Source organism: Zootoca vivipara, chromosome 2, assembly GCF_963506605.1.
Source record: "Zootoca vivipara chromosome 2, rZooViv1.1, whole genome shotgun sequence".
NCBI lineage: Eukaryota > Metazoa > Chordata > Lepidosauria > Squamata > Lacertidae > Zootoca > Zootoca vivipara.
The window spans coordinates 22,696,990-22,720,852 of NC_083277.1; the positions used below are offsets into that span (position 1 = coordinate 22,696,990).

Below are 23,863 nucleotides of genomic sequence, written 5' to 3' on the forward strand. Positions count from 1 at the left end.
TGGAGCAGAAGTGAAAGCAATGCCTGAAAATGTCAGAAACCTGATTAATACACAGCAGCGTTTGATCTTCAGGCTGAACACAGAACTCATAACTTTCATACTCTCCTAACTGCACAGGAGCGAAATCCAGTTAATCCAGTTGTTTTGCTGATGAAATGGCAATGGTGCAGGTACCAAGTGCTGCAGTTGGTTCCTAACGAAGCGTGATTATGCAACGATCGCTATATGTCTATAATCCTGTGCCATTCAGCATTATGGTAACAGAACTGCCCCTAATGTCAATATCCAAGCTACTTTCCCATGGCCAAATTCAGCCATTCAGAAGACAGGGCCTCCAAGCTCATTTGGAGCAGATGGCCCTTAAAGTATTCTGGACTCAAGTCGTTTCAGGGTTTGAAGACCACTCACCATAAGAAAAGGGTGTGTGGCCATGTTCCTATAGGCTGGAGGAAAAATTAACATAGCAGCAAAATCCCAGTACACTTATGTGCCCAGAACACTGCTTACCTCTGTTTTTGGGTTATAAAAAGGAATAAGCATCATTTATAGATTAAAAAAATATGGAGAGCTCTCAGCATATGGCTCAGCATGTATGTCCTTTTATTCTGGTTCTTAACTCTGAGTCCAATAGATGCTATACAACAAAATATATACCAAGTCGAGGCAGGTTCTTGAAAGAAAAAGGTATTTAATTCCTTGGTGCATGTTGCCCAAAAGTCTGGGGGGAGAGAGCTCAATAACAGCACACCCATTGTTTGGTCACTAAAAAAGAGCTACCAGTCCATGGCAGCCTCAGCACAGAAAATACATTTCATATTCAGTATCTCTACTCGCCGAGCACTTTATCATGCCAAAACACAGTGCAATAATTGTAATTTAATAATACAGACTGCAGAACCCAGTAACAGTTGAAAACTAGAGAAAACAAATGAGCTTTCCACTCCAAGCCAGATGTCAAGTTCCTCTGAATCAGGCTGTCTCTAGGCACGCACTGATAATAAATAGAAATGAATGGATATTTTTATTAAGGTATAGCGGGTCAGCCTCAAATGCTGAGGCCCTGAAAATGAGAAACTAGAGAGCATTCAAAGAGTGGACATGGCACATTAATTCACAACAGAGACTGCAGACAACAGAGAAACATCTGCATTTTCAACATATGCAGAATAAGGCAAGCTCCACAGTTTTCAGTGAATCAGCTTGCAAGCTTTTACAGGCGCTGGAAAGGGGTGACCTGACTGCAAAAAGGACTGACTACCTTGTCAACAATGGCTGAGGTCTACAAAATTACTAACTGCGTAGCATTAGCAGCAGAGGACTGTAAACTTAAGAGTGCATTATGCCTGCTCAGGTGCTTGGATAGCCTTACTTATTCATGTGTTGAAAAGAATTATATCCTGTCTTTCAGCTTTAGAAATTTCAAATTCAGTTTACATACAGTGCCTTCACATTTGAGGAAACTATTTATTTATACAAGTTTTCTACTTGTATGATTTTTAAACCACCCATCGTCAAGGAGATCCCATGGGAGTTTGTACTTGTACACAATTGAAATATCGAAATGCAGAATTAAAACATTAGAATACAAAATTTAAAACCAAACAGAAGTTCAGACTACCGATTTTGGGATGAAGACTCAATAACTAGGGAACTCTGTTAGCTCTGCATAGTCTCCAACCTTGATTGCTGCCAACCTGAGAACCTGCTCCCAAGTCCCATGGATACATTCAGATCTGGAAACAACTTGCCGTGTTCTATAGAACGAGGGTGGGAAAGTGTGGTCCCTCCGATGTTCTTGGATGGTAATTCCCATTGGCCATGCTAGCTGGCTCTGATGGGAGCATTCACACAACAGGTATTTTTTGACAGAGTGAGATTTCTCTAATAATGCTGTGTGAGAATGATGCTTTCATAGGAACCTTAGGCAAACATTCTCAGGAATGAGGTGGAAAAACAACAACAGTAATCTGAAATTAGGTTTGCCTTCCAAGGAATATTAGCACCGGTTTCTTACAGAATCATAGAATCATAGAGTTGGAAGAGACCACAAGGGCCATCCAGTCCAACCCCCTGCCAAGCAGGAAACACCACCAAAGCATTCTTAACATATGCCTGTCAAGCCTCCGCTTAAAGACCTCCAAAGAAGGACACTCCACCACACTCCTTGGTAGCAAATTCCACTGCCGAACAGCTCTTACTATCAGGAAGTTCTTCCTAATGTTTAGGTGGAATCTTCTTTCTTGTAGTTTGAATCCATTGCTCCGTGTCCGCTTCTCTGGAGCAGCAGAAAACAACCTTACTCCCTCCTCTATATGACATCCTTTTATATATTTGAACATGGCTATATATCACCCCTTGACCTTCTCTTCTCCAGGCTAAACATACCCAGCTCCCTAACCCGTTCCTCAAATGCCTGATCAATTTTCCCAGTACAGTTCTGAGGGCCTCTCATAACAGGGATAACTTCTGAATGGTCAGTGGGTGGGATCCTGTAGCATTTCCTAAGGCTAGGCAGAGATGCATAGCAGTTCTGGATGAGAAGGCTGAACACCTCCCGATTCATGCTTTTCAAATGTTAAAATATTATTTGCCTCCAAGAAAAGGGGGGGAGGCCTTGAATCCCACCTTGAATTAAAAGTAACCCTGTGAATTCAATCACTCTTCCCTTTCACGAAAAATGCCTCCAAGGAGGCCATTTTTCCTGACCTTTGTATGTTTATGCATCGTCATCCATTATGTAAAAATAGAACCTCATAAATTAAAAATGCGGCATGTCAGAGAAATATTAGCTTTTGAATATTATGCTGTAGACTTGCTATGTGTCTAATTACACTGTAGACACGCTCTGTTTTTTCTGAGAAATCATTTCTTCTTTTGTCAAGTTAAGCTATTATCCATTCCAAATCTGATGCCTGGCTGCCAAAGAGTTGGTAGCTTGTATTAAACAATTTCCATTTACTTCACATTAAGTCAGTCACATAAAAAGCTTTGGCTTCCCTCTTTCTGAATACATTCGTGAAAAGCTAAACGTGTCTTCTCCTCTTCCCTCTCTCCCTCCCCCTGCTGAAAACCGATTTAAGGAGAATCTTGACAGATAACACAATGCCAAGTTTTATCACTTTTGAAACTAGTAATGAAATGTCATTGGAAACGCCTCATTAAAAATGTGAAATATACTTTGCATCTTCCCAGTTGGGAGTCAATAACCACGCTGTGAAAGGCACTTTTGAAGATGTATAATATATCCAGTTTAAGTCACATTTCTGAATAAAACACAGGTGCTGAACAAGCTTGTGGATGGCAACCGTAATTTATCTTTACACCATAGTCAAGAACTAATTTGACTACTCCAGAATTCAGCTAATGGCATTAATTTGCTAATTGGATACATTATTTGTGGGAGTAGGGAAAACATTTTTCCTGCATACCCCACTCTTCCAAACACACTTTAAGGTGCATTATTAAAACAGTTCCAAGTCTATCTTAGAGGCCACAATCGTGCCAGCTACATATTTAAACAAATAAATAGAAGAGTACACAGAAATACAACAGACCACCACAAATTGCTCCCATCTGTTTTTCAAAGAGTTGCTATGTTGGTCCCTTCTGACCTGGGTTACGCTGAAAATGTCTTGATTAGTTTTAATGCAATACAATCCCAATCACATGAGCATACCCAGGGTTTATGTTAGTGGGAGGCAGAACTGTGCTATCTGTGATGGGACTGGTCAGTTAGTTAAGTATTTTTGTATTTTTTTAGGGGGCAGCTGCCACCCCCTTGCCCCCCTTGGCTACGCCGATGCCTAATCATATTGCTACAAGGCTGAATATGGTATTGTATGGATCCAGCACAGAGTTAAGAGGTTTGTTCTCAGCGCCTGGGCAGCAAAGTATGGTAGAGATCGGTGGCAGCAGAATGGACTGATCCACTTCAGATTGCAGGGGGAGTGTTATATATGGGGGTGTTGTTATTGTTTTATTAAATAAATAAATAAAAATTGGCCTACATGAAAACTCCCTGCAAACAGTAAAGTAGCTCAGCAAGAAATGAGCTGTACTAAAAAACAGTTCTCCTTAGTGTGCAATTTTCACTTGCAGATAGGGGGGGGGTTAACATGGGGAAGCATTAACCCATTCAGGATTCTTGCCAACTCCTTTTGCTGCACCTTTAGACCAGAAACTGTTTTTCCAGGGTGTTTCCTGCTTGGCAGGGGGTTGGACTGGATGGCCGTTGTGGTCTCTTCCAACTCTATGATTCTATGAGATAACAGGAAGTGGTGGAAAGTATCTGTTTACTGGGACTACGTGGGTAAATGCAAATGCCTGAGGCTTTTGTACTCCATCACTGCCCAGGCAAGGAAAAGAATGGCGGACTTTTTCCAATCTGCAATTCAACTGATTTCTGTATCAGTTTGCATTCAGAGCGAGAGAGAGAGAGAGAATACACAAAAATCTATATTCATTCTCATGCGCATTTCGGCTAATACACACATTTTTTGAAAACAGTTGTGCCTAAGATACTTTTTTAAAAATAGTTTCCCCCCAAAAAAATATATAATGCATTTTGTGTGTTATTTTCAATGACATCCACTGTTTGTATGCACATTTTCTCCTAATGTCTGCACACATTTTTTGGTTGGCATTGAAAAATTCAGAGGTGCATGAATTTTGAAAAGCAGTTGTGTTTCAGCCTCATCCCTGTTGGTTGACTGCTGTTATGGGTTGCTTCACCAAGAACTGCAGGATTTTAAGAAAAACAACATCACATTATTCACAATACCTCCAACGGCACAGAGATCTGGTACATTTCCTCCATGCTAGGGATTTGACCTCTCACCTCCCTAGCTTTTGCAAGGATGAGTTCAATGGTCACCCACATCAGCTGGAGAGAGAGCTCTTCATCAGCAGTTGCATTAACTAATTAATTTGACATTAACTAATTAATCTGCAGACCAGAGAGGGGGAAATGGTACCAGGAAATTATTCGTTTGGAGGTTGAATTAATTAAAACTACTACAGTCGTGACAGGGTTTAATCTCACATTTCTCACAAGAGCATGGAACAGCTCACAGCTGTAGCAAGGCAAGAGAGACCGTTCCTTCACAGGGAGCAGAATTAATCTGTGTCACTCCTATAAGGACATGAACTTATTCAACTGCGCTGATATTAAAACATGGTCGCAGCTGCAGCAAATTTATACAAGCAAGCAAAATCTGCCATTTGATTTAGTGGATTTTTACGTGTCCTCCATTTACAGGACACTGACTTAACTTACAAATTTGTATTGGAAATACAGAGTAGGTTGGTAAATATTCCTGAGGTGAGTAAGTATCACTTCCAAGCATATAGTCATAAAAAACCTTTACATATGTATATGGGGTATATGGGGTGGAGGGGGTTTCAGCTCCCCCAATATTTTTGGCAGGGGGCAGTGCCCCCCCCCAAATATTGAGAGGGCTGCCACCCCCTGCTGTCACCAGGGACCCTCCACGTGTCCCAGACACTGCCCAGGAGCCAGGCAGCGGCTGGGACAAACACAGGCATTCTTTGCTTACTTGTCCCAGTTGTAGTCTGGCTCTCGGGCTAAGGCTGGGATGGACAAATGTCAGGGACTGGGCAGAGGAGGAATCATAGAGTTGGAAGAGACCACAAGGGCCATCCAGTCCAACCCCCTGCCAAGCAGGAAACACCATCAAAGCATTCTTGATATATGCTCTGCTTAAAGACCTCCAAAGAAGGAGACTCCACCACACTCCTTGACAGCAAATTCCACTGCCAAATGGTGGAGACTGCCTCCCCATCCTGACACTTCCAGAGAGAAAGAAGAGGAAGACAATATAGATTTGCAACAGGGGTTTGAGGGTGGTCACAGCTCAGAGGCAGATGAGGTGAAAAGTTGGGGAATTGTGGGAGAGCCAGAACAGCTGGTTGACACTTTGTCATCAGAAAGTATTCCAGGCTCTCCATCTCCCAGAACCTGGCGAGCCTTAAAAGTAGGAGAGCAAAGAGCTCCAAGACAGAGCAGCACCTGTAGAGGACATGATAATGATGAACAAAGAAGTAGGAAAGAGGGGGGTGGATATTCACTTGGGACAACGCCGTTATCCAAGAGGCTGGGTTCTATAGCCTCTCTCCGTAAAGACTCAAATAAAAAAGGACAGCAAGAAACTTTTCCTTGTCTTTATATGTCTTTGTTTAGGGAAATTTTTGACGTTTTATGTTTTATTGTGTTTTTAATATTCTGTTGGGAGCCACCAAGAGTGGCTGGGGAAATTATTAATAAATAATAAATTTCTTCTTCTTCTTCCTGGGCAACCGGTCGGGAGTTGCTGACAGCATCTTGACAGCAGACGCGTGACCACATGACACGTCACATGACCGTGCCCCCTCAATGTAGGGGGCAAGCCTGCGCCCCTGATATAGTCAGAGGGCTTTTTAAAGACATAAAAGTGCCACAGAGGCATGCACACACCAAGACGGTGGCGAGGGAGGAGGATGTTGTGGGTATCTGGGAAAGAATAAGCATGATGGTCCTCTCACTGTGTTCCCCTTAGGATTTGTAAAACCTTTCCCCCCTTCGATTCTCTGGATCCCCCTGAGAATGTTGATACTGCTGTCATATTTAGCTGTCATTGGATAAATGGTCATTGGCACTGACCTCCTGTCCAGGCCCGGCTCTAGGTATAGTCCCAGTGGCACCAGGCCGGCAGGGGGGCGCTGCACGGCAAAGCGGCACGGAAGCCGTGCTGCGAGGGCGGGGGCGCCGGAGCGATCTCCGTGCCTCAGCGCCAGGGCGCCCGACCTGCTTGAGACGGCCCTGCTCCTGTCTTCGCTATTACACAAGGAATGATGATGCATCCACATGTACCGTGTGGTACAGTAGCTGGTCACCTGGAACCACAAAAACCAAACCAGTTGCACGTCACAGGGGCCTATAACTGAATTAGAATGGGAAATGCCATGGGGAGGGGAGGGCCATGCCACTGATAGCACTCAGGTCAAAGCTATGCCTTACCGTCATGCCATGAGCATAAGGGAAGGAGACACACACACACCCAAGTGAGCAATGGATCTTTTAGTTCCATCTGTGTGCACTGAGAACAAATTAGAATGGATCCCAAATGTAACCTAGCTATAAAGTAACAACTCGATACAGGGAAACCTCAGGGGAGAAGGGAATAAACTACTAGAATGCTGAGGAACAGAACTCTAATCATTAGAAAATTATGAACTGGCATATAACTATACTCAGGGTCACAGCTAAATTAAAGTATTGATTTAGATCAAGATTTCCCCTCCCCCTCTCCTTGCTAATGCTTCTAGTATTTTTTTTTAAAAAAATACATCTGTATGTTATAATTTACGGTGAAGATCAATTCTGTTATCAATTGACCCTGCTTGGAAATCTGCACAATCTTAAATTAACTAACCTGAGATGTTTGAAATGGAGAGAAAGTATTCATTCCCCCCCCCTAATATAATCTCATTTTAAATCATATATATATATATATATATATATATATATATATATATATATATATATATGGGTACTATGTATGCCTTCCTTCAGAATAACACAGCGAGGAAAGTCCCATGTTATGCCAAATGAGTAATGTCAGACCCGGGTCTGCTTACCTACTAAAATTTATTGAGACCTCTAAAGAAATCAATGACTTAACCAAAAACCAGTAAATAAAGTGTAGTATAATCAAAGTCTGGGGGATTAAGGTAATGAATCTTCAATTATTAAATCTATACTCTTTAATTACAGGTAGCATCTCTCCCTTTTCACAAGCCATCTCTAAATCTGTCTTAACGCCATATTTTTAACATTCCTGGAAGCCTTAGGAACGCAAGATCAAAGGGACATTTCAGATTCTAAGATTTTCTGTTTGCTGCTGCAGCCAGAGTGATACCTCTCTAATTTTACAAGCGGGGCACAAAAGAATCAGCACCAGACCTATATAGATACTGGGGAAGCCTATTAGTAACCTTTATTGCACAGGGGAAAGTGTCTGTTCATTTCTACCCTCTTCCCCTCCCCCCTTTGGTTAAACCACTGACTTTTTTTCTTCTTCAAATCATCTTTACAGTATTGGTTTCTTTTAATTTACATTCATCTCAGCTCTCCTATGGCTAAACATGTATTTCTAAATAATATTAAAGAAAACAAAAACAAAAAATTGTGCTTAATCGCTTGATTCATTCGTATTCCTTTTATACTTGACTGTCCTGCCCTTCTTACTTGGGTCCTCAGTTTTACTTATTTGAATGCCTCTCTTAACACATCTATGAGTGTTAAAACTTTTCCTGTTTTTCCACTATATTTCAGTATATATATATATTTTACAGAAGTAATTCTAAATCAGTCAAAATTTCAATTTCCCCATAATAGTCTTTCAAATATTGTTTGAATATTTTCTAATCTTTTTAAAATTTTGTTTTGTTTGATCTCTTATCTGCCCAGTCAACTTGTCCATCTCCACGTACTCCATTAATTTGGTCAACCAATCTTTTTTGGTTGGTAAACATTCCCTTTTCCAGTTCTGTGCAATCACAACTCTTGCTGCAGTGGTGGCGTACATAAATACTTTCTTTAAACCTTTTGGAACCTCATTTCCCACAATCCCCAATAGGAATGCTTCTGGTTTGGGGGGGGAATTAAACCACTGACTAATCCTAAAGAGGACCTGTTCTCTAATCATATGACTGCTAAATTTATTCCAGAGACTTACGTGATTTAATTTGCATGCAAGCATTCTTAAAATTCAAAATCTTAACCATTGTTTGCTTTTAAATTTGGTGCACACTGCCCAGAAACTTCAGTCATTAAACAGCATATAAATAGATTAAATAAATAAATAAGCAATAGCTGTGTTCCCATTAAACAAGTTAAATTGTGATTTAACACTAACTATGTCCAATTTCAAAGCCAGCCAACTTCAAACAATGGCCATAGTTAGCATAGCTAAACCTCATTACCTAATTCAGACAAAATAAGAAGCCAGTTTGCTAAAAACTGAAAGCAAACCTTCTGAAGTCTTCCTCCCAGCTGTTTGAGATGAAGAGAAGGAAAGGGGAGCCCACAGCCTTGTGGCTCACCGTGGTTCTTGTAGACCAGGCACCCCCAAACTGCGGCCCTCCAGATGTTTTGGCCTACAACTCCCCATGATCCCTAGCTAAGAGGACCAGTGGTCAGGGATGATGCTAACTGTAGTCCAAAACATCTGGAGGGCCAAGTTTGGGGATGCCTGTTGTAGACCATAGTTTGTTGTTGCATGCACATATAACCTTTGTATACTGAATCATCTTTGTTTGTTTGTTCAAACTCTCAAAGAATTCTTAAAAGTTAGTGAGGCAGGACTTCCATTACTTTATTTATTTATTTTGTTATTTATACAATTCCCATTAAAAAATATGAAACATGTAAAACAGTTCTGGTGGCAGCACAGACCCTGCAAACAAATTCTCCTAACTGAAGTGCAGATTTCTAAGTCTGCTAAAATTGTACACACATTTGAATAAATGCAATTAACCTTTATTTTGTTGCCATAAACAGGATGGATGGCTTTCCACCAAGCAGCCAGCCCTCAAGGAACACAAAGATTTTGAATAATTGTTTTTTAAAAATCCGTATAGCTTCATTCTGCTATAAACAGAATCCCTGAGAGATTATCTCATCACCTCCATGTTCTACGATGACCTTTAAGATAGACACTGGATAAATACATCACCTTCGCACCAAATCAAGTCTGCGAGGGTGCGCAGAGAGTAGGACTGTGCAAACGTGCCTCAATCCATTTTGAGATTAATTCACATTTTCATCCAGTGTTTTCTGTTCAGCTGCAGGTGGTTTATTTTGCTGCTGCGGGGATACGCTTCTTTTTTTACGTATATCATAGCAAACTGACTTCCAATGTTGACGGATAAAGGAAAAGGGTTGTAGCGCTCATCTCACTTTACTGGCCGAGGGAGCCGGCGTACAGCTTCCAGGTCATGTGGCCAGTATGACAAAGCCGCTTCTGGCAAACCATAGCAGCACACGGAAATGGTGTTTACCTTCCCGCCGGAGTGGTACCTATTTATCTACTTGCACTTTGACGTGCTTTCGAACTGCTAGGTTGGCAGGAGCAGGGACCGAACAACAGGAGCTTACCCTGTCGCGGGGATTCGAACCGCCGAGCTTCTGACCGGCAAGCCCAAGAGGCTCTGTGGTTTAGACCACAGCGCCACCCGCATCTCCAATGTTGACGGGTAGGGTAGATTAATTAGTTTACCATTACCCACCTTTAGGAGGGAAGAGGTTGAAAGTCCAATATAGAAATAAATAAAACCCAGGGCATAGTCATGCCATCAGGCACTATGACAACAGGATGCTGGACTAAATGAAGTTTCGGCTTTATCCAACAGAGCTCTCCTTATGTTCTTATGGTGATCATTTGCAGTTGGTACAGTCTCCTTAACTATTTTCCAGTTATTGTTTCAAAGGTTGTTTTGTTTTTGTTTTTAAGTCTGACTAGTGCGGTTAACATATAATTTCACTATGTTCCTATTGATCCCAAATACTGTATTTTCCCATTAGACCACAATCAATCCAGGCTGCAATTATCTCCATACACAACAGTTGAAGGGTATGGGGTTTCTTTTCCAAGAATTCATTGTTTTGTGCTGTGGACACATAGTTGAAATTTCCTGTAAGGTTTGCACTATATCAAAATGGCTGCACTAGCCTGTCCATCTGTGGTTGATGAAAATCACTGCAGGGCAACTGTGGTATCTGAGAAAAAGCAACAGGGGCATCATTATAGTGGCCCATTTAACAGGGTCAGGGATGCAATATCAGTATAAGTCTCTGAATGTGAAGACTGTCAGTGAATTGGCTATCCTAAGGGAAAGTCTGGAAGAACTAGGATATGAGCCATTTTGGCAAAGCTCTGCAGATCAGAAAACATCAGAGATCAATATTTTATGCTAAACCATCTCTTAGGTGAAGTGATCTACATGCTCACTGACACTTTCTACATACTGTACTAATATACCCTCATATCAACTCGATTATTAGTTGAGCATCTAAGCCCCTTCCCACAAGGAGTATAGCATGCTAGGCATTTTCCCTCCCCCCCCCAATATCTCTGCCTGCAGCCATTACATTCACTCTTTTAACGTATTTATTTATTATTTATAAAATGTGTTTATAAGCCTTCTGCGGAGCCACGCCCTCACAAACCAACATTCATAGAACGGAAGATACAAATTACATTAGGTAGATTGGATAAGTGTACAATTGCCAAGAGAAAACTGCTGTGAATCACATAAGGCACTAACACTCTTTAGGAAAGGCAAGAGTAAAGGCTTTCGAGGTGCTCTTAAAAGCCAATATATAAGGGAGGACCAAACACAAGTCATTTGGAAAGGAGTTCCATAAGCATGGGGCCACTGGCAAGAAGGCCCTGTATCTCATGCACACCAACCTTATCAATGGACATGCAAATTAGATGTCCAGAGCAGGCACCTCACCTTGGATTTCTAATCTGTTGTGAGGCAGTAGGTCTGCTATCTGGTAAGAGTGCACCTATTGCCTGGCCTTATTTATAAATCAGCCAAATACTTAAAAATGCCCTAAATCTCTAGCGATTTCTCTTTCAAAGGAAAGCAAAACCCAGTTAGTGCTGTCCCTGAAATTTTCCCAACATGTAACAATATTAATACCCACACTCACCAATGAAATCCCCTTCAGCCAGGAGACAATGGGGGGAGGCCTGCCTACTTGAGGTCACCTTCTGGAAGCATCTCCATTTAGTAGCTTCTGTGATTACCAGTGACCTGTACTTGTTACTCAACTTTGATTGAATCATTGGTTGACATGGCTGGACCACATTAGAAGTCTCTACAGAATCCCATCTTGCAAATGCAAATATAATAATAAAAATAAAAATAAAAATGTAATAATTTATTATTTATACCCCACCCATCTGGCTTGGTTTCCCCATCCACTCTGGGTGGCACCCAATAGAATATTAAAAACATGATAAATACATAAAAACATTAAAAACTTCCCTAAACAGGGCTGCTTCAGATCTCTTCTAAAAGTCAGGTACTGTAGTTGTTTATTTCCTTGACATCTAAGGGTAGGGCATTCCACACGGCGGGCACCACCACCAAGAAGGCCCTCTGCCTGGTTCCCTGTAACCCCACTTCTCAGGGAACTGCCAGAAGGCGCTCGGAGCTGGACCTCAGTGTCCAGGCTAAAAGATGGGGGTGGAGACGCTCCTTCAGGTATACTGCGCCAAGGCAGTATAGGGCTTTGAATTGTGCTCAGAAACGTACTGGGAGCCAATGATAAGCTTGGAGAGAACCCAAAGATATCCTCTAGGCTACCCACTCCAACCTACCTAATCCAGTAACAATATTTTTACATTGGAATCCAAATGTGACCATACAATAGCTGGGATCCAAAGGACCACTTTTCAGCATCCCAGTAAGAGCTAAGAAAAGGGGATCAGAAAACTCCCATCCCCAAAAGCACTCCGTGTGCACAAACAAAAGTATCTTGGTTAGCACGTCCTAAGAATCAGTTCTGAATGTCTGCTGCTAGATTCCAAGTAAAATGATTGCTCACCTTATTCATTCCAAGGAGTAGCAGCCCAGGACACTGAAAAGAGAAGAGGGAATCACTAACTCACACATTCTGCTCAAGAATTAATGCAAGCTAAAAATGCTTTTGTAAGCTTAAAATGAAACCAATTTTATTTTCTTTAAGATCATGCATTTGCCAAACGAAAACATAAATCTGATGTAATAACCTACAACAGAAATGAAACTTGACACATTTCCCTGTTACCAGATGCAAAACTGAGGAGATCTAAGAATAAAATGCATGTCTTCAAAGTCTTATAATTTTAAACACTGTTATTTGTCTAGTTCCCATTGAACATACGCCTGCTTAACAGAAGGGCTTTAACTGAAAGCTAAGTTAAACTGTATTGGATACAATAGTGGTAATTATATTTAAAACTCATTCCTTGTTAATCAAACAATTAAGTATTTCGGAATCCAAACATCAAGAACACACACCTGAGGTTTCTACAAGATTGTGTATTGTAAGTAGCCTACACATTTTTTACACTCACCATTTCTACCAATTATGATGTTCAAACATAGCATCACATTTTGAGATGGTGTCTGAAAGACATTCTCTTTTTAAATAAGTGTAGTGCAGCCAGGGCAATTTAAGAAGTTTACTGAACACCCTGGACAAGACAACTCCACATTAGTTATACTCTCACAAGGAAGGGACACGGGTGGTGCTGTGGTATAAACCACTGAGTCTCTTGGGCTTGCCAATCGGAAGGTTGGTGACTCGAAACCGCACGACGGGGTGAGCTCCTGTTGCTCTGTCCCAGCTTCTGCCAACCTAGCAGTTCGAAAGAGTGTCAGTGCAAGTAGATAAATAGGTACCACTGTGGCGGGAAGGTAAACAGCGTTTCTGTGCGCTCTGGCACTCGTCCCGATGTCCCGTTGCACCAGAAGCAGTTTAGTCATGCTGGCCACATGACCCGGAAAGCTGTCTGCGGACAAACGCCGGCTCCCTCAGCTTGAAAAGCGAGATGAGCACCTCACCTCATAGTTGCCTCTGACTGGACTTAACCGTACAGGTGTCCTTTACCTTTACCTTACTTTCACAATTGTCAAAGAATTGAAAATTCAACTAATCTTTGTCTCCACTACGTTACCTATACTAAGGCAGGGTATTCACCTAATAAGTTCCACGGTGAAATAAGAGTCCACTGGCAGAGGAGTCCATTCTGTATAGCAAGCAGAAATGTTTTTGCTGGCAGGCTGATCAGAAGAGCATGGCATCAAGTCCTTCCCCATCCATTTAAAGCACATTCCCCAAGCACCAATGAATCTTGGCATCTGGGAGCTAGGAATTGTAGCTCTGTGAGGGATGAACTACAGTTCCCAGGATTCTTGCAGAGGGAATGGGTTTTAAAGCTATGTTGCGTACACAACGTAAGAATTAAAACAAAAGAACTAGACTTCAGGACAGCAGACAGGATTTACAAGCAGTACAAAACAATAGTTTTAACTTAGGTTAGTTTAATGGCAGAGAATCTAATCAACTGTTAAGAAACTTAGCTGACCCTCCCTTGGAGAAAAATAATCAATTTAGGAGCAGGTAGCTAGAACAGTGGAATCCCTATATTGTTGCTCTATGCAAGGTTTCCCAAACTTGGCTCGCCAGCTGTTTTTGGACTACAACTCCCATCATTCCAGTGGTCCTGGATGATAGGAACTGTAGTCCAAAAACAGCAGTAAACCAAAGTTTGGGAAACTCTGCTCTGTTGCATTGCCCTATTAGTCTGGCTCTGCATAAGCCAACCCTAAAAGAGAGGCAAAAGATAGAAAAACATGACTTGAAACTGGATGTTGAATTCTGCTCAAGTTATTCCTGGCTGCAAACTAGAAAAGCAGTCAACTTGAATTATTAGCAATGGGAAATATGGTACATTAAGTTCTATTCATTTCAAACTTTTTTTTTAGAAAAATGACAATTTAATATGGTGACATTTACCCGAGACACAGCTGTTCACTTAGCTTTGGCTACTTAATACATAGGTGTCAATGCTAGAGGCAAGCTCAAAGCTTACATTGAAAATTGGGGGGGGGGACCCTTTTGATATAGATTCATTTCTTTCCTGCAATGCAGTGCTTAATTTTGCCAATAATAATTTCTGGGGTTAAAGCATGGTTTAAATCACACATGCTCCCAATTGTCCTGCATTAAGACAGGTTGTACTACTTGGCGGTGAGGGAAAAATTGCAACATGCAAAAGAAGATTTTTTTAAAAAAATGGCACAGGTGAGTTAGGAGCAAACAAATTCCCGCTTCAAATCTCACTTCAGTCTGGAGCTCACCAGATCAGGGGTCACCAAACCAGCACCCAAAAAGGCTTTGTGTCTTTGACCCAGTATACCTGAAAGAGCGTCTCCACCCCCATCGTTCAGCCCGGACACTGAGGTCTAGCTCCGAGGGCCTTCTGGTGGTTCCCTCATGGTAAGAAGAGGGCCTTCTCGATAGTGGCGCCTGCCCTGTGGAACGCCCTCCCATCAGATGTCAAGGAAATAAACAACTATCTGACTTTTAGAAAGACATATGAAGGCAGTCCTGTTTAGGGAAGTTTTTAATGTTTGATGTTTTATTGAATTTTTTTATATTCTGTTGGGAGCTCAGGTGGAGCCACTTCGCTTTCTCCCCCTTCAGGCTGCTGTTCAGAAGGTGAAGCTGACCCATGACAATTATACCTTGGATGCCCATATATCACAATATGACTATCCTCGATTAATAAATTTGGGTGCACATCATATATTTGAAGCATCCCCCCCAAAAAAGAATCATTGGAAAGGTAGCTTGTTAAGGGTGCGAAGATCTACATCTCTGGGGGGTAAACTAAAACTTCCAGATTATTTGGGGGAAATAATGCACTTTCAGTGTATAGTGGCAACACACAGACTGAATTAATCTCCATACCAGCCAACACTCCTAGGGTAGGCAGGAGGCTGGGGAGAGCTCCGTTCTTTATAGCCGATTCCAAATACAGTTAGATGACATTCATATGGCAGTATACCAATAACCTATGTTAGAAGGTAATTATTTCCTTCTAACTACAGAATTACCGCAGAATAAAAATACTAGTGACCTTGATTTAAGCAACGCAGCCCTTGAATGTTTCAAGATAAGCTTCCCACATCAGTAAAAGCGGAGAGGAGGGTCACAAGGGAGAACCATTTAGCCTAAGTTCCAGCATGATTTTACAGCCCCCTTCTAAGATCCTCAAGCTTCTCTAAAGAGCTATTGTTATTTGGAATATTTCCAATAAGCACTAAGTATTAAAACAGCACCTGTGCAGCTGCTAAGTTGAATCACCTGTTTGTTGCCCTAGAGAATTAAAAACAACAACATTTAATACAATATTATAGAAAGTTGACAGAGAGAGAGAGAGAGAGAGAGAGAGAGAGAGAGAGAGAGAGAGAGAGAGAGAGAGAGAGAGAGACCAGAAGGGAAAAGAGAGGAAGCAGGGTGGGGAGAACCTGTTTCGCACTTATAAAAAGAATGTGTTTAATTTGCCACTGGAGGGAAAGCCCACTAACATAGAAACTGACAGCAGTATTCTAAATGTGAGGGAAGAGACTTTCCACACGCACCCAGGTTCAGCACCTTTCTGGCTTGTAATTGAAAAGGCATGACTTTTCAAGGATTGTCTGCTCTAAGCCAAAGCAGAAATGCAGTAAATCATCCATCAGTTATGTCCTGCCTTTCTAAATGTGACTAAGGCTACGATCCAAGCTTACTGACTAGGAATAAGACCACTACAGTGATGCCTCGAAAGAGGAATTTAATTCGTTCCGTGAGTCAATTCGTTTTGCGAAAAATTCATCTTGCGAATCGCGGTTTCCCATAGGAATGCATTGAAATTTATTTTTTTGCCCATAGGAAAGCATTAATTAAATTTCAATGCATTCCTGTGGGAAACCGCGATTCGCAAAACGAATTTTTCGCAAAACGAATTCGTCTTGCAAGTCACCATCAGATCACAAGACGCATTCGTCTTGCGAAAAATTCATCTTGAAGGGCATTCGTCTTGCGAGGTACCACTGTACATATATTTAACTCCTCTGATTAAATATTAACTCTGTTTCTCCCTCCCTCCCACCCACCACTTCTCTCTCTCTCTCTCTCTCTCTCTCTCACACACACACACACACACACACACACACCCTTGACATGGCTTGTTAAGTGCCAAAAGTGGAAGCAACACAATTTGTTGCCTCCAGTTCCCCATGTTATTTATTGCAATCCAGAGGATGCAGAGTAATTGGAAAGCTGATAAGCTCCTCCACACATACGTTAAAATGAGATTTAAGTTAGCGCTTCGAAAGAGTCCTGGGGGATTCTAAATGAAAGTTTTATAAGCACTGATATATGCACATATTATTAACTCTAGCCGTAATACCTTATTTAAACAATTAGCCTCTACTTCAAGGAATCGGCCCCACAGAAATTTTGCAGGACAACTCCTCGGCGCCAGGTCTCATTCTCACAGCCAACCGCAGCAAAACCAGAGTCGATTATTATTACAGTGGATGCTTGGGCTGCGAACGTGATCCGTGCAGGAGGCACGTTCGCAACCCGCACCGCCACGTCTGCACACACGCAGGTTGCGATTTGGCGCTTCTGTGCATGCGTGAGCGACGAAACCCGGAAGTAACCCGTTCTGGTATTTCCGGGTTTGGCGTGGTGCGCAACCCAAAAACATGCAACCCGAAGCGTCTGTAACCTCAGGTAGGACTGTATTATGAATTTATATACCACCCTATACCTGAAGGTCTCAGTTACGGGAAGGAAGCCGCTTACATTCTGCTTGGAAATCCACTTTCCAGTATTCAAGGCTGCCCCTTCCCCACTTTTTGGGGGGGGGGCAGGGAAAGGAAACAGCACTCCATAGCCATAATGAAGGAGGCTTGTCTGGTGGGAATATAATTAGAATTCCCTGCCAGAGCTTCCCCTTCTGATAAAGGTGTACTCAGCATGTGTGTATACTAAAAAATTCCACATTGCTGTTCTTGGCATTTAATTAGGGGGTAAAGTAAAACGTGCAGGACTGGAATTTTAAGTGTTGGTTTAATAACCTTTATCCAGCTCATTTCTCAATGATTTTCTTCCTCTCTGGAGAGGCTTCTAATGTCAAACTGTGGTATTAAGGTGAGTCATGGTTACTGAAGAGGCACAAGGAAAGTACATGACAGAATTTCTTAATTTTAAGATTGCTGGCGGGGTGGGGAGGGGCTTTGTGCGGAAGAAGCTGAAGTCTTCCCTTCATTTCAGAAATGCCACACAGAAAGCTTATACCTCATGAGCAGTAGGGGAAATGGGAGGTGGGGCACTCAAGACTTGAAAACATAAGAATAGCCTACCTAGTTCAGTATCCTGTTCTCACAGTGGCCTACCAAATACCCGTGGAAAACTTGCAAACAGCACAACTCTCCCCTTCTGCAGCTTCCAACAACTTGTCTTCGGAAGCGTATTGTCTCCCATTGTGGAGACACAATACAGCCATCGTGGCCAGTTAGTTTTTTTTTAACACGTACGGAACCATAATCTTGCCTGCATCAAGGATAAAATGTCACCCAAACATGCTTTATCCTTTTATTTGTTGAAATTTATAGCTCATCCTATCACAGAAGGGTTGGTACAGTATCAGAAGATATGTAAAACAGAATGATTATTGATATTGCTTTTAAAGCTTTTGTTTGAAGATAATGTAAAGCAGTAGGATGCGAAGGCAGCGAAAGTATCCTGTGTTTCTTATTCTCAGCCTCTGAGGGCTGTATCCATTGTTGGTAAAACTAAGAGAAAACTCAATTGGTAGCTCCATTAATTGAGTGGAACTTAGTTGAAATATTTGCTTAAACAAAAAGCCACTTTCACAATGTACTCCGGTCCAGAATTTGATGGCACGCTGGAGGGACAGAAGGAGTTCCAAAACTGAGGGACAGTCAAATGTAGTAATTCTTTATACATTTTTCAATGCTCTTGATAAGCGGCAAGTATGCCCAGGATCAGAGTTAGTTACAGAAAGAGTAGATTTCCATCCCAACCAACAGAAAGACCACATTCTTCTTTCTTCTTTGGCGATCACTCGTAACCAAGTAAGATTGTCTTCCATAAACACGGTTTTAACAATGAATCCGTAAGTGACTGTGGAGGCCAATTCTGGATCCGCATGTCCTTCCACAGTGGGGACATTGGTTTCCAGGCGGGAGTTGATCACGGTGTAGAATTACTTTTTATTTTTTTATTTAAAAGATCTTTATTTCTAATCTTTAAAAAACATTACAAAATGATAACACAAAAAAACCAATAAAGGAAAATCACAAAACTTAATAGAAATTATAAGAATATCCAAAAGCAAAACAAAGCACATACAGTAGATAAATATACCAAAACAGAGCAACATTTCCTCCCCCTTTTCCCACCCTTTCCCCTCCCCACTTCCCCCCACACTTTCCTGACTTCCATTTCCATTCTGATATTCACTCGTGCATTGATTTACTTTGAGACTCTACAATATTCCTAATAAGACTAACTCCAACTCTGCTTATTTTATATTTCTCTTCATATCTCCTGGTCACCGCATGCTAGCATGTCCTCTTTCGAGCAATGTTTTTTCATGTAACAAACTGAATGAGCACCTCTTGATGGCAAGACTGACAGCAGCGGTAAGAAACCAGTCAAACAAAAATTAAGAATTGAGTGGAAAAGTTATGATGATTACATGATCACGGTGTAGATTTACCAAGCTGCTTTCCTATTAGCACGTTACTCCCTTGCGCCCTGTAACCCCATTATCCACATTATCAACTGATATCCCACACTGGGACGCCAAATAATCCCAAGTGCAGGGATACAGCGATATCCACTCTTTCCTGGAATCTTGTGGAGGGGGGTGGGTTTCCTCCGCATGAGTGTTTGTGCAGTTCGACGGTTCAGGAGCATGGGAGGGACAAAGAGGGAGGGAAGAAGAGCAGCAACACTTTCCCGGTCTTTCTCTTCCCTGAAAGCTGCAGCCATTAGGACAGCAAGCAAGTCAGCCCCCCAAATGTCCCCTGCAACGTCTGGGGGTTCCATGCGGTGGTAGTTGTTAGGAACCTAAATTACAAATAATTTGTCATGTGAGGAGCTTACTATTATCCAAGACACAAGGGCAGAGGGGGCAGTTCTCCTGAAGCCACAGAGAAGGGGGGGTAGATTAAAACCCCAGAACTTCTTTGTGAAACATCTCCACAGTCCAACACTCTCTCACTTTCTCTCTCCCAATCACCTTCTCCATGAAGCCTTTTGTTCTCACTTATGCAGAAATGAAGCCTAAGCAACCACATTCATTCATTCCCCCGCCCACCCGCCCCCATTACTGTTGCCTTTGTTTTCTTTCTACCCATTGTCTCCCTTTCTTATGGAATCTAATTTTGTGATCATCTGGGTCAGGAGCTTAAAAAAAAAAAAAGCTTATGCAACTCTGCAAAGTGCCACGTACACCAATGGCTTTGTTTAAGCAAACAAGTGAGAGCTGGACCATAAAGAAGGCTGATCGCTGAAGAATTGATGCTTTTGAATTATGGTGCTGGAGGAGACTCTTGAGAGTCCCATGGACTGCAAGAAGATCAAACCTATCCATTCTGAAGGAAATCAGCCCTGAGTGCTCACTGGAAGGACATATCCTGAAGCTGAGGCTCCAATACTTTGGCCACCTCATGAGAAGAGAAGACTCCCTGGAAAAGACCCTGATGTTGGGAAAGAGGAGAAGGGGACGACAGAGGACGAGATGGTAGGGCAGTGTTCTTGAAGCTACCAATATGAGTTTGACCAAACTGTTGGAGGCAGTGGAAGACAGGAGTGCCTGGCGTGCTCTGGTCCATGGGGTCACAAAGAGTCGGACACAACTAAACAACTAAACAACAACAACAAACAAATCCTATATAATAAAGTCCCTGTGTCTCTGCGTCCAGTCCCTGTGTTTGTGCTACTGCGCTACTGCGCATGTGCCCCACGGACACAGGGATTGGACACAGAAACTGGACGCACACATCGTGCGCTCTCCCCACCGATGAAGAGAACCAGAACCCAGTAAACGAGCCACTGGCAGCTTCTCCTCACGCCTCACGCTCGAGAGCGGCTGCTGCTGCTGCAGGACAGTAAGATGCTCGACGAAGCCACCGGCCCTGCCATCTTCCCGCACCCCATTCTCCCGCCTGCTCAGCGCTCGACCTCTCCAGCTGCTCGGTGGTTCATCGGGGGAGCCTGGGGCCCTCAGTGCACATCCCCGCCAGTGGAGGCGGCAACGGAGGCGACGCCTGCGCGGTCCCAGGGCTTCCCCTCCATTCCCACCCGGCCGCCCGTTGTGCCTGCCTCTCCAGGTGGCGTGGCGTGAGGCGGCGGCGGTTGCTCCTCCTCTCAGCAACCTTCTGACTCCCCCCACTCTGCTAACGTCGTCCTTCCTTCCCGCCAGTTACACGAAGCCGCCGGCCCTGCCGGCGCCCCCCAGAGAGGCAGGCACAACGGGCGGCTGGGCGGGAACGGAGGGGAAGCCCTGGGACCGCACAGGCGTCGCCTCCGTCGCCACCTCCACCGGTGGGGATGTGCGCCGCGGGTCCCAGGGCTTCCCCTCCGTTCCCGCCCGGCCGCCTGTTGTGCCTGCCTCTCCGGGCGGCGCAGCGTGAGGAGGCGGCCCCGGCTTCTCCTATAGCCGAGCGCCGGGGTTGCGATCCGGCCTTGCCACTGCCGCGGCCGCTGCCGAGACACGCGCTCTAGCACCCGTTATTTTAACAGGCTTCAAGATACTAGCATAATAGTTTTGCATAATAGTTTTGCACACAATCCAACAATGAGATAGGGGAACCAACTTTCTACCTTCCATACTTGATTTCATATGTGAGAAAACACCAGGAAGAGAAACTTCAATGGCATGCCACAACTTTCTTTTCTTTCCTGGCTGTTGCCCCACAGTCGTTGCTTTTCACATCAAGGTCATCGCGGATACCTGCTTGCCAGCCGCATTTCCATCTGCAAACATCCCATCGGTTAGTGCTCGTTATTCGGAATCCAAGCTCTGCACATCAGGTTAACAAACCGGTAATCACAATGGAGTGATTGTTTTGAGCAACAAACAACAAAAGCTGCTGTTCTTTCTTTGTCATAGTGACAGCTTGAAGAAGGCTCACTCAGCCTTACTCTTCCCTGAGATTTTAACTAAGTCGGGGGATGTCACGGAAGTTCGTCTTACAAAGTTTTCTTTGTATTCTATCTGCTGCCAACATCATCTACAAGCAGCTCACAAAAGAATCGCAGCCCTACAAATCCATTATTGAAGTTGATGAAAGCACAAAGCCAACAGCCTAATCTTTGTAGTCACAAACTGACCCTGCAAAAGGTAAGGGCAGTGCAGAGCATAGCATGTGATGCGGTGACAATGCCGTTATGCTTACGATGCCACTCTCCTTCGCAACCCTTGACTTGTTCTTTAAAGCTTCCCTTTATACCTTTTATTTGTGTGTTGCAACACACCATGCTTATTTTAAGCTTCAAGATGAAACGTACACAAAGCTTGGTTTTAAAAGCCACCGGCTCAGTTGCTTTTTATTATTAGACAGAAATACCATTCACAACCTTCTTTCCTGGGAGGTGAAGCAAACAAGCTGCGTCGAAATGCAGACTGGATAGCTCAGTCGGTAGAGCATGAGTCTCTTAATCTCAGGGCCGTAGGTTTGAGTCCCCATATTTGGGCAAAAATATTACTGCATTCCAGGGGGTTGGACTAAATCAGTGTTTCCCACACTTTTTCTGACAGTGGCCCCCTTTCGACCTTGGTTCCTTCCTGTGCCCCCCCCACAGGCATAGCCAAGGGGGGCAGGGATGCAACTGCCCTCCCAATAAGTAAAAATCAATACAAATCTGAGGTTCTGTCCCCACTAACAAAAGCCTGGCCCCCTATCAAAAATCCTGGTTACACCAATCCCCCCCCAGTCCTATTGGTAGAAAGGTAGCTATTTAAATGTTTTGTTCGTAAATATAACATTTTTATAATTTATAGAAAATACAATTACATAAAATGATAGGAACATAATGAAATATTGTTGAAGCAGAAAAACACCTAGAATCATGGAGCTGGAAGGGACCCCAAGGGTCATATTTCTAGTGCAACCCCCTGCGATGTAGGAAACTCAGCTAAAGCATCCATGGCAGATGGCCATCCAACCTCTGCTTAGAAACCTCCAAGGAAGGAGAGTCCAGAACCTCCCGAGGGAGATCCCAGTTATCTGACACAGAGGGGGGAAACTACAGATACCGTCCAAAAGGCGCACAGGGAGTTCTGCATATATGGGAGAATTTTAAAAAGCAAGTGGTCCTCACTGACCTGCTGCAAAAAAGATCTTGTCACCTGGAGGAGCCCTGGCCGCCTAGGTAAAACATTATAGGCCCCCCCCCTTACCTGGGAGTAAGCCCCACTGAACTTAGTGTGGCTTTCTTCTGAGTAGACATTTAGTTATTTACTAGATGCAAGTCAGCAGCACCAGACAACCCTGCTTGGCTAGGCGCTGGGGTGGATTTCATCCCTGCCTTGCAGACCCGGGTCGATGCTGCCGATGGGCCCTAAGCCCTGATCCGCTAGGCGCTGGGGTGGACTGCACCCTGCGCCTTGCAGAGTCAGACCCAAGCTGCCACCAGGCCCAGCACTGGCAGCAGCAATAAGCAGCTCCGGCTCACCCAGCCCTACCCACTGCCACCACCCCCCACCACACTTACTTGACCTGGGGGTTCTGGATCATGGCCTCTACTGGTCAAAATGAGAGCCTCAGCGATCACCCTCTCCCTCCGTAAACAAACCAGGACTGCTCCAAGAAAATGCATGTGGCAAAAAGGAGCACTAGGCCCTAGGGGGCTGCCCCCTTACCCGCTTGTGATTGGCCAAGCGAATTGCCAGCCAATCAGGATTTTTTTTCTTCACTTCTCACTTTCCTCTGTGGCCCCTGGTCTCTTGCTGTGCCCCCCCCATTTATGCATTTTTCACCTGGGTCCCCCCCCCCTTAGAATATCCTGGCTGCGAAACACTGGACTAGATTACCTTTGTGGTACCTTTCAACTCTATGATTCTATGATGCTATAAAACATTTTAAAGCAACATAAGGGGCAATTCTGGCCCCACCTACGCAGAAGCAGTTCCTAGGGTAACTAAGATGGCAATCTACGTATGCCATGGATTTTGATGCAGAGCACAGCTTGTTCACATCCTTAAACATTTCCAGG

The 23,863-nt window shown here is 43.4% G+C and overlaps 1 protein-coding gene across 6 annotated transcripts in view; it reads right to left on the bottom strand.

Moving 5' to 3' along the window:
• The window catches only part of FHIT (fragile histidine triad diadenosine triphosphatase), a 1,048,086-nt gene that overhangs the window by 856,263 nt on the left and 167,960 nt on the right, over positions 1-23,863 (bottom strand). For 5 of the 6 annotated variants that reach the window (XM_060271291.1, XM_060271290.1, XM_060271293.1 and 2 more), the window contains one exon: positions 12,620-12,652. The exons of the other annotated variant lie outside the window; for it this stretch is intronic. The gene's annotated coding sequence lies outside the window, so the exon portion shown is untranslated. The remainder of the gene's footprint in view (positions 1-12,619; positions 12,653-23,863) is intronic. 6 annotated transcript variants of the gene reach the window in all.